General features: G+C 34.1%; 1 pseudogene; it reads left to right on the top strand.

Moving 5' to 3' along the window:
* The first annotated feature begins 10,112 nt into the window (after positions 1-10,112).
* Positions 10,113-10,790, top strand: LOC144315352 (U2 small nuclear ribonucleoprotein B'' pseudogene; annotated as a pseudogene).
* The last annotated feature ends 734 nt before the right edge of the window (positions 10,791-11,524 follow it).

Raw genomic sequence — 11,524 nt, 5'->3', positions numbered from 1 at the left:
TTCATCATATTCACAGTGTGCCTTTAAAACCAGAAGGAAAATGCAGTATGCTAAGAAATCTAATAACCAGTGTTATGAAAGTAAATCTCAACCCAGGCTCAAAGTGGCTTTTACATAGTCTGAAAGTTCTGAGTTTTAGAAAGTTTTTTTTTTTTAATGTACTGGTTTTCAGAAAGGATAAAATCAAAAGATGCCATCCTCAAAGAACATACATTGAGCTCATTCTACAGTCAAATGGGAGGAAATGATTATACTAGTACAGATGCTGGCTTTCTGATCAAACCATGGAACAACACTAAAAGATGTTTGAAAACATTTTAAAGACCGCATGAGAAAGTGTGATTGGTAAGCTAACAAAAAGATCTTTCTTATTCATTTACATATATCAATTCCCATTTAAGAGGGTGAACGACTATATATTTTCCCTGAGTTGCTGGAAAATAATTTTTTTATCTGCTATGTTAAGATTTGTTTCTATGGTTATTTCCTGAATAATAGATTCCAAATTCATGACATTTGTGTCAGTATATAGATCAGATCAGGGCAAGTAGGAATTATTTAATTCAATCAAAATATTATATTATCAAATTAATTTTATTCTTTAGGACCAGATTCTTGATACTAGGTGGCCTTTTTCATAGGAATAGTTGCTAATTATGTTAATCAGTTATTTTATAGGACTTTGATATTCGGCCAAAAAAGACCTGAGCTTTATGTTGTTCTTACTTAACTTTTTTAAACCCATACCCTTTCATTATGTTTAGAGTATAACACACATAAGTTGAGAACTATATTATATATCAACGTATCAGAGACCTCCCCAGCTTAAAGCAACATGCTTATCATTTATATTCTCTAGCTAGTTTTCAGAAAATAGTACTTCCCCAAATATCTATCATACTAATAAATTGCCCAAGCTGCAAATATTGCTAATATCCGGATGCTCTTCTATTTCCTCCAAGGAGAGAGTTTAACTTCACAGATGAAAATCACTGCTTGGAGCAATGTTTAATGTTAAAGGTCCATCTGACCGAGTAACATTTATGCATATCACTTCAAGATTCTTGGACTATTTCTAAGTCAAATTATGTAGCATTTGTGAATAAACTAGCCACAGGCTGTTTCTGAGCGCATATATTGGCAAGTTTTATGAAGAAAACAAAACAATACAGAGAGATGCAACATCCATTAAATCTGGCGAGGAGAACCAGATGGCTGGGTAAATAATTATAGTACAATATAATACAATTTACAGAAAGTAGATGTAAGGTATTTTAAAGCCTAAAATACCTAAAGGTATTTTAAAGCTGGGAGCCCTCAACTCTGCTAAGGTATGAAGGAGAGCTTCTTGGGAAAGCTTTACAAAAGATATTTTAGCTGAGCTGGGAAGAGTAATTGTAGTTGATTAGATAGATGAGATTTAGAGAAGAAATTCTGAGCAAAGAAAACAGTAGTCCATGGAAAACACAAAGGCCGAGGGGATGAAAGTACAAGCTTAAGAAGAAAAAGATTTGACTTTCATTCCAGTCTCATCCACTTGTTATTTCTGCCACCTTGGACAGCTATGTAGCTTCTCAAAGCATCTATTTGTTTTTTCCTTTTCAAATGGGGATAATGATTACATTTCCCTCCTAAAGTTGAGCAAAGATTAAATGAAATAAAAATGTAATGATTATGCTTCCCAAATACTTCCTCCAGTCCTCTTGGAGGTACTGGAGCAGGGGATACAAGTAGAAAGCTAGAGAAGTCAGTGTAGCATAGTTACTGGGAGGAATAAGCATCAGAATAACAGGTATTTAGATGTTTGTGGTAATAGATAGGAGTACTTATGCAGGACTTCAAGCAGAGAAAAGATGCGATCAGATTTTTGTTCTAGAAATTTAACTTTGCTGGCAGCATGAACAGCAAACACATAAGAGAAGGGAGTGAAAGCAAGGACACCATTGAAATAATTAGAGACTTAAACAAAGGACATGCATATCAGAGTAGATTGAGGTAGAATCTTCACAGAACATGGTGAATGATTGCCTGAGGAGAAAAAAGAAGAGAGTGAGAATAACAGGGAGCATGATGAGTCCAGAGACACTCCCAAATGTCTAGATCTAGCAACTAGATAGAATAAGAAACAGATAATCATACAAAATAGAGTATAATAAACTACAGACTGTTATGTTGTTCTAAGTACCAGGGCTATAGAATCCAGAGCTGGAAGTTATTACTGGAAGCCAGAGCAAGAAGAGGGATGGCATCTTAGAAGAAGCTGATCGTGAGCTGTGTTTGATATATGAATAAGATGCACATTGGTGATCAGTGAAATGAAGTCATCAGATGGACTCACAGCATAAATGTGCAAGACTGGATTGAAACAGCTGCACAGGAGAGCATTATGATGTGGTCCTTTATGTATTTATTTATATATTTGTTTATGTTGCACTTGATTCCATAGAGGACTGGAGACAGCTAATGGTTCCTAAATACCAAACCAGTCTATGGCCATACCAGGCTGAGTGCTCCTGAGCTCATCTGATCTCCGATCTGGGGTTGGGTCTGGTTAGTACTTGGATGGGAGACCAATATACCAGACCATAGTTTGGGAAGATTTGAGGATAACCTAAAATACTGTGAGGAAAGGATATATTGAAACACAAATGCAAATACTATAGCACAGAAGTATAGAGTTGGCCAGAGTAAGTTATTTTGCACTGGTCATTTTGAACAAAGATACTTAGCAAGTGAAAAGTAACCAAGCAGAGCTTCAAGTAGGTATCAAGTCTTAGAATAACAGATTCATGCAATCAATGTGTTCTATCATACTCAAATTATAATCACAGAGCTAGTCTTTGAAATAAAATGAACTATAAACACGTTATTTTCCCAAGTGTTATATTTAACATGACAGTGGTCATTAAACCACTTTTTACAAAGAGTCATGTTTATTGTCTTTGCTATACTTTCTGGTTAAATCTAATTATATTTTCATTAATGAAGACTTTATTTGGAAATATGCTTATAAGAAGTTAAATGTTAATTGTTCCAATAAACAAAAAATCCAACCAACAATGAAGCTAATATGCTTTGAGTCTATATCACCAAAAGTAGAAGAGTGAGCAACCCACAGGATGAAAATCCTGAATGCTGAAACAGTAAAGATATTACACTCAGGCTGAAAAATTTACAAAGGGACATGGTAGTTGACCTCAAATTATTTGCATATTTGAAATGATTTAGTCAGAAGCAGGGATTATGTGCTTTATATGACCCTAAATAGTAAAATAAGCTTGTGGCTAGAAGTTATAGATTGGTTTGCTACAATAAAATATGTAGAAGAATTTTTTTAAGAAAGTGGTATCTCTGAATTAAGTGATTTGCATCATGTGATATTCATGTCCACATTTCAAGAGCTCAAAGAAAGCTGAATGACCACTTTTCCAAGAGTTTTAGAGGATGCATTCCAACCTGATCCCAAGGAGCTCCACCATTCACTAGCAGGAACATTAAAGATGCATTATAATTCTTTTGAGCACCTTATTCATGGTAAAATTGTGAAAATACTACATATCCTGCAGGGTTATTGTGAGGTACACATCAGTTAAAGAATCAGAATATTCCAAGTGCATAATGGGCACTCGAAAAATGTTAGTTGAGTATGAATCTCAAAGATTTGGCTGGGTTTATGTCAGGCAACAGTTAGAGGATAGCTCGAGGAACAAAGCAGTCAGGTTTAGAAATATCTATTAAAACATTTGCAGATAGAGAAGTCTGTATATGCCTTTTTAATGTAAGTCTTTTTTGTTGTTTTTCATTAAGCTTTATAGTTTTCACATACATATGCTAGCAGACTTGTTCCCCCTAGCCCCAAAAGAAATCTAGAGCAGAAATAGTATAGTCTCAGTAGAGTTAAGTTCACCTACATGCTGAGACAACAACTAACAGTTAATTAAGTATGGTAGTGTTTATTTCTCTCTTAAAAGAAGATAAAATAAATTCCTAGTAGATACTCTGGTTATAATGTTTGTCAGGATCCTGTGCTCCTTCTCGTCTGCTATTCTAAGCACCTTTAGCGTACTGACTCACGATTCAAGATAAGTGTTTGCTTTTCAGGTATAAATGTTGCGTGTTAGTCAATAAGAAGGAAAAGTAAAGGGATCTAAGACTTAGATATTTTAGAAGTTGCACACAATGCTTCCAATTATACCTTGTTGGCCAAAATTTGGTTGGCTATATTTAACCTCAAGTGATCCTGAGAAATAAAATATTTCACTGGAGGGCAAAACGCCCACTTAGAAATTGAGGTTCTTACTGAAATGAAGGAGGCAAAGAATATTGGACTAGCACTTCTGCCACAAGTGACTACACTCAAATACAGGGTTTTCTTTAGGAAGTAACTTTGGACTTGTTTCAACACCTGAATAAATATAGTTCTAAATTCCTAGCATTTAATATCATAAAGTATGGCCAAAATTATTTTTCCCTCGGAAGCTTTCAAAACAGGAGTGATCAGTTATCCAAAGAGACCCTAGAAAATGTCAGAAGACTCTCAGTTTATCTGATGCTAAAATATATGATTTCCACCATACTCACCAAGATGAACTAGCTTCAAATATCATACTCTCACCTTAAAAATCAAATTAGTTGACTTGTCACATAAAGTGATTACACATAAATCATTTTGGGTTTTGAAAACCATCTGTTAATGATTCTTCTGTTTTAGGATAGTAAATTTTTTCCTAGCAATATTTAATAAAGAAGATCAAATATTTTTATGTAGTCCAGTCTTTTTTTTTTAATAAGACTATGCCATTGGTTTACAGAAGATATTTATTTTTATTTATTTGGTTGAAGTATTGTTCATTTCAAAATGGTTTCAATAGAAGTTGTTAAACTGTAGTGGAGGAAAAAATAATTTCCTTCTACTCTTTTAATTTCTCAGCTGGGAACCCTATAACAAAAGACAGATTGACAAGAGAAAAACAAACAGAAGTTATTAAGATGTGTATATCATGTATTCATAGAAGATCCTTCAGGAGAAAATGAAAATGGTCAGAGATATCTTAGAATTCACCCTTAAATACTGTCTTCAGTAAAAGAGAGAAGTGTGGGGGAGGCCAGTTGTAGGGAGGTAATCAGGAAAAGTGCAGTAAACAAGAATAAGGTTCATTATGCAGATTTCAAGTTGGTGTCTTCTCCATTGTTAAGAACTTTGTAATTTAGTCATCCTTCACCTGATATAGAGAAGGAGACAGTCTTCCTAATGGGGATTTCCTTTATAAATGGAAACAAGAAATTTCTACTCTATTCTCAGAGTTCCTTCTGTGAATTCTTTCACAAAATAATGAGCTCGAAATAATCCTTATGCTAAAGAGACATATTTTGAGTGTGGCATGTTCTATTACCCTTCATTCACATGAACAATGATCTATTTTTTTTAAGATTTTATTTATTCATTCATGAGAGACAGACAGAGAGAGAGAGAGAGAGAGAGGTAGAGACACACAGAGGGAGAAGCAGGCTCCATGTAGGGAGCCTGATGTGGGACTCGATCCCAGGACTCCAGGATCACACTCTGGGCTGAAGGCAGGCACTAAACCGCTGAGCCACTCAGGGATCCCTGAACAATGATCTAAAATATAGAATTATTTTATAAGACTCAAGATAACCATTTCATCTATTTGGCTGATATTTCTTCCCTAGTGTGACTCTTCTACTAGTGTTTAAGTTGCAATGTACCTATCTTTGTGATTACCATGAAAAAAAAAAAAAAAAACCTTTAGTTTTTCTCCTCCAAAAACAATGATTATGTGGCAAATGAAAATATTTTACTATATCTACTTTTGAAAAATTAACATTTTGAGGGTGCCTGGATAACTTGGTTGGCTGTCAGATGCTTAATTTTGCCTGGGGTTATGGTCTTGGTGACTTGTGGTTGAACACCATGTTGGGCTGTGGCTCAGTGCAAAGTCTGTGTCCCTCTCCCTCTGCTCCTCCTCTCAGTCCCCTGCTTTCTCTGTCATTCTCTCAAATAAATAAGTAAATAAAAAAATAAATAAAAAATAAATAATCAAACAAACAAGATAAATATTTAAAAATTAACATTTTCAGCTAAGGGATTTTTAAAATATAATTTACAATAATTTAGAAGACATCAGTCATCTAAAACTTTGTAAAGAAGCCATCAAGTCTCGATTTTTTCTTTATGTTTTATTCATTTCATGAATTCTCTTTAAAAATAAATCCATACTATAGTATAAATTGTCCTTCCCAGTACATTTTTAAAAATATTTATGAAGTATAAAAATATCTTATTTAAAATTATAAATACTTTAAACTTCACTCAAACTAATAAGGGAAATCTGACTTTGGAAAATAGCCATCCCATATAGTGCTAAAAAGAAATGAGCTATCAAACCGTGAAAAGACTTGGAGGAATCTCATATTACTAAGTGAAAGAACACAATCTGTAAAAGGCTACATACTGTATAAGCACAGCATAGGACATTCTGGAAAAGGCAAAGCTATAGAAACAGTAAAAAGATCAGTGGTTGCCAGGGGTTGAGGGGTGGGAGAGAAGAGTAGGGAAAGCAGAGAGTATTTTTAGGGCAGTAAAATGGATGCATGTTGTTATCCATTTGTCTAACTCCATATAATCTGCAACAGCAAGAGTGAACTATAATGTAAAACTCTAGACTTTGGGTGATAACGATGTGTCAGTGCAGGTTCAGCAGTGGTAACATATGTACCACTCTGGTGCCAGACATTGCTAATGAGACAGGCTATGCATGTGTGACGGCAGGGTGTATATGAAAAAATCTCTATAACTTGTCAATTTTGCTGAAAAAAAAGTTAATTTTTAAAAAGTCTATGTTGATGGACAGTAATTTTGGATTTTCTGTCCGATTTCTTCTTTATTTCATATATATTTCAATTTATTTGGAATAGAAATTTTCATAGTGTAACAAGATAAATTTAGATGTGCTAGAAACATTCATTATTTGAGATATGAAAATGTCTAAGGACAAAAATATATTTTAAAAGAAGCTTTAGAAACATGCTTAACATAAACGAATGTTAAATCTGCATTGAACTCAGTGTTATTAGCAAATGATAAACCTCTAAAACTATATTGTCATCTGCTTAAAATGTGGAACTTCTAAGCTCTCAAAGTTTCCATTCTTTGACTTTAATGTAATACAGTGAGAGCTTCATTATAATGTAATGTTCAAAACATTACTGAGATACAAAAATTATCCCCAAGTTAAAAAATGCAGTTTGCTGTTAAGCTGACATTACAGTTTATAAACAATTTCAGATGGGAGTTCTTGAAGTTTTTAATGGTATCCATCTTCACCACAGCTCCTGTTTATCTCACTGAAAGTGTATTATGTTTCAAAATCTAAAATTAACCAATTGAAAACATTTACAATTAACAACATAAATACACTTCCTTAAACAGAAGCTCATTATCTTCCGGGAAGACTTCAATAACAGCTCTTAATGGATTTCCTACCTCAAACTCCCTGCAACTCACAACAAGAAGTACACTAATCGGACAAAAATTTGCAACATTATAAGGTAATTTTTATTTGAATATGCCAAATTAGTGAAGACAATTTTATTTACGTATCCACTGTTGAAAAAGAAGTTATTTTTTTCTGTATGCACCTTTATTCTCTATAATGAAGTTCTAAGCAGGGAAAATAACGATCACCATTATTTATTGAGCACTTACTGAATTCTGCCTTCTGTTTTAATCACTTTGCTACATTATCTCACCCCATTCTTACATTACTATAAGAGAAAGCCATTGCTCTTCTGAAACAGAGTTCTATAAGAAACTGTTATACTGGCCTGAACTTCCTTTGCTAATAATTAATGGCCAATCGTGATTTGAAGCCAAATATATAAATCCAAATGCTGTTTTTCAAACCATTATACTCAACTGTTTTGCAGATATTCTTGAAAAACATAACTATTAAAAACTAATCATCTTAATATATTTTCATATTTTGTTTTGTAACAAGATTCTTTTGTCTTTAGTTATATATTTAATATTTCTAACCTTTAGAGACTTGTAAGGTGTGAGTGAACTAGAAATAAATTCAAATTTGTTTCCCTTGAGGCTACTAAGACTTCACATGCTTAAGAGATGATGGATGCTTTCACAAAATAAGCTCTTGAAAATATATGAAACAAATTAAGATGTATAAATCTTGTGTTAATAATCTGAGTTGTTCTCATTGCAACATAGCCTCCTCTGACAGATATATTGTGCACCGATCCTATACCAGAGAATATCATACCATATGTTGCTATTCAAATATTTGACTACTGTAAAAAAAATGCTTAGATTTTATAGATTTGCCATTTCTAATGAAGATTAGAGTGAATTTAGGATCCCCTGGGGCCTCACCAAACATGTGTGCTTATTGTGGTCCTCACCTTTTTAAGCTTGTGACAAGCGATTGTTTCTTTCTTTTGATTAAGTTTGAAATTCTTTTCCCCTCTATTTTTATTAATTTGGAAGGAAATTGGATGAAAATGATTCTGTACTTTGGCTTTATTTTACCACCCTTTACTAAGCAGTGTGCTAATAGCATTTTAAACATGATTTACTAAGAAGGATTTATATTATATGTGACTAACAAAGGGGAGAGGGCAAGCTGTAGCACAGCTACTATCCCATTTCTGCAGTTTAGCTGTGTTGAAGCATCAGTTTTATTTCCCCCATTGAACATTACCCTGGGAGAAAGCAGGCTTGGGTTCCTGTTAGTCTGCTGTTGGTTGGTAAGCATTCTCTAATTAGAGGGCCAATTTCTTGGATCATAAATTTTTAAATTATAGATGATAGAGTTGCATAGATGATCTAAAAGGTATCTTCACTTGGAAGTCATATTAACATATTTTTTTCTCATGCTTCAGAACAAAATAGATATTTAGTGTATTATACTTTGTAGATTGAGTTTCAATTCTACTCAATAAATACATGTGGATCACTGACCATTTTATTAGGCATTATGGAGAAAACAAAGACAAGGAACTAGAGTTACTGAGGAAAGCAAAGAGAAGAATAAGACAACTGTTTTAATAACTAAATTGCAGGATAGACTATAAGTATCATAAGGTACATATTTCCTATATGCATATGGAAGTTCAGATGAAATAGAGATCATTATTTCATATTTTTTCATGCCAAAACGATATTTGAGGTAAGTCTTGAAGGAAAAGAGCAAGATTGAGCTAGAAGAGAAGCAGATAAACAGTAAAAGGAGAAGTTGGTTTATGGATGTTTGGAAAATCTTAACTTATCCTCTGTTCTGCATTCAAGGAATGCTCTGAAAGCTAATGGAAGATGAAACTGGAAGTCTTCACATTTTTTTGAATGACTTAGTTTTGACTTAAATTTTAGAAAGATCAATGTGGCAGCACTCTAGAGACTGATTTGAGAAGGGGAAGGATGAGAAGGAGGAATGTAATCCAAGAGGAATGACATCAGTCGATGAAAGATATAGGGAAAACATCAATTGGGATTGGATTGGTGGGGGCACCTGGAAGGCTCTGTAGTTGAGCATATCTGCCTTTGGCTCAGAGTGTGATTCCGGGGTCCTGGGATCCATTTTCTATTGGACTCCTTACAGGGAACCTGCTTCTCCCTCTGCCTATGTCTCTGCCTTTCTTTCTGTGTCTCTCATGAATAAAAAAAAAAAAAAAAAGGACTGTATTGGTGGACTCTAAGGAGCAGATGACAAAATTGAGGAAACAAAAGATAAAATAGAAAAAAGTTTAAGTAAAATCAATCAATAAATAAAAGATCAGGCTGGGGTTAAAAATTTTGGAAAACGAGTTACTGAAAGAGAAAATGGGTGGAGCAAATTGACACAGAACTAATTCATGAAATCTCATCAAGTTGAAGAATGTGGAATCTCAGAATGAAAAGTCTCCACCAGAAGACAACAAAATGAATGAAAAGAGACTCACAATTAGATGACAGTATAATTTGATTTTAGAATCTCTGGAATAAAATATGGATCTTAATGGACTTAAGAAAGTGAAGAGGGGATTTTGGTTTCAAGGGACCAATGTAGGTCTCAAGCTTTCTGAACAGTTTAACCCCAAACATGGATATCAGACCAAATCATACAACTATATCAACAATATGAAGGAAAAAATATAAAAGAAAAATTGAAGAGATCCCTATATGCCCTGGTTTCTCAATTTGACCCATTGGTAGATTTGTAGCTCTAAAGACCATGAAGATGAGGGGCAAGGCTTTGTTATTTTTAAGGAACTGGGCTCATGGCAAATGCCTTGAGACAGTTACAAGGATTTCCATTTTATGGTAAACGAATGCAAATCCAGGATGCAAAAAAGATTCTGATATAATATCTAAAATGTGTGGCACTTTCACTAACAAAGTAGAAAGAAAAGAAAAAAAAGCAAAAACTGCGAGCTTTTTGCAACAACTTCACACAAAAAGCCTGGTTAGGGAACACCAAACACAGCAAGTACCCAAGGAAATTCAACACCAAATCCTCAGGTCCCTTATTACTCTCCACACTATATTTTATTCCTTAATAATTTCTCAGAAGAGACTAATGAGATGATGTTATCCATGTTGTTTAGTCAGTTTCCTGGTTTCAAGGAAGTGAGTTTGGTACCTGGAGGTATGACATTGCTTTCGTGGAATTTGAAAATGACAGACAGGCTGGAGCTACTGGCTGCTTTACAAGGATTTAAAAATCACACCATCCCACACCATGAAGATAACCTATGTCAAAAAATTATATATGGGGTAGTGGTCTTTATAGAGTTTGTTTTAGTAACATTTGGTCGGACCATTTTACTAGTTGGAAGTGAGTGGGAGTGAAGGTTAAAATTTTGTGGATGATTTAAAACAATACCTAGTCTTTGTTTTGTATTAGTGAACTATGAAATACGAAGGCCTTAATTTTGTACAATAAACTTTGATTTTTATTTGAGAGAAAGAAGAAAGAAAGAAGAAAGAAAGAAAGAAGAAAGAAAGAAAGAAAGAAAGAAAGAAAGAAAGAAAGAAAGAAAGAGAGAAAGAAATCAACAAAGGATCAGGATACAGAATTCCCAAGGGCTTTATGTCCGAATCACTGTTACCCAGCAATGGCATGAGGTTAAAATTGTAAGGGAAAAGGATCTCAAACTATAATTTTCCATACAGACTGCTAATCAATTGTGAAAGATGAATAATGACATTTTCTGATATGTAAAAAACTCTCTTCGATCCATTAGCAGTGAAAAGGAACTGGAAGATTTACTACAGTTAAAATAATTAATTTACTGCAGTTAAAGTAATTAATTTACTGCAGTTAAAATAATTGAACTAAAGAAGACGTAGACAGCACAAAAAGCATGGAATCTGATACAGGAGATACACAAAGGAAACTAAGGAACATGGCAAAGGAACATGGCGAAGGCAAATCCCAAAACAACATGGTTGCAAAGCAGGCCTCCAGGACAATGGGTCTAGGCAGGAGTTGGAGGGTGGTGACTGCCAGGA

Source organism: Canis aureus, chromosome 6 (assembly GCF_053574225.1).
Source record: "Canis aureus isolate CA01 chromosome 6, VMU_Caureus_v.1.0, whole genome shotgun sequence".
In the NCBI taxonomy this organism is placed as follows: Eukaryota; Metazoa; Chordata; class Mammalia; order Carnivora; family Canidae; genus Canis; species Canis aureus.
Note: the sequence above shows the minus strand (reverse complement) of the source record. Positions and strands in the feature narration are given on the sequence as shown.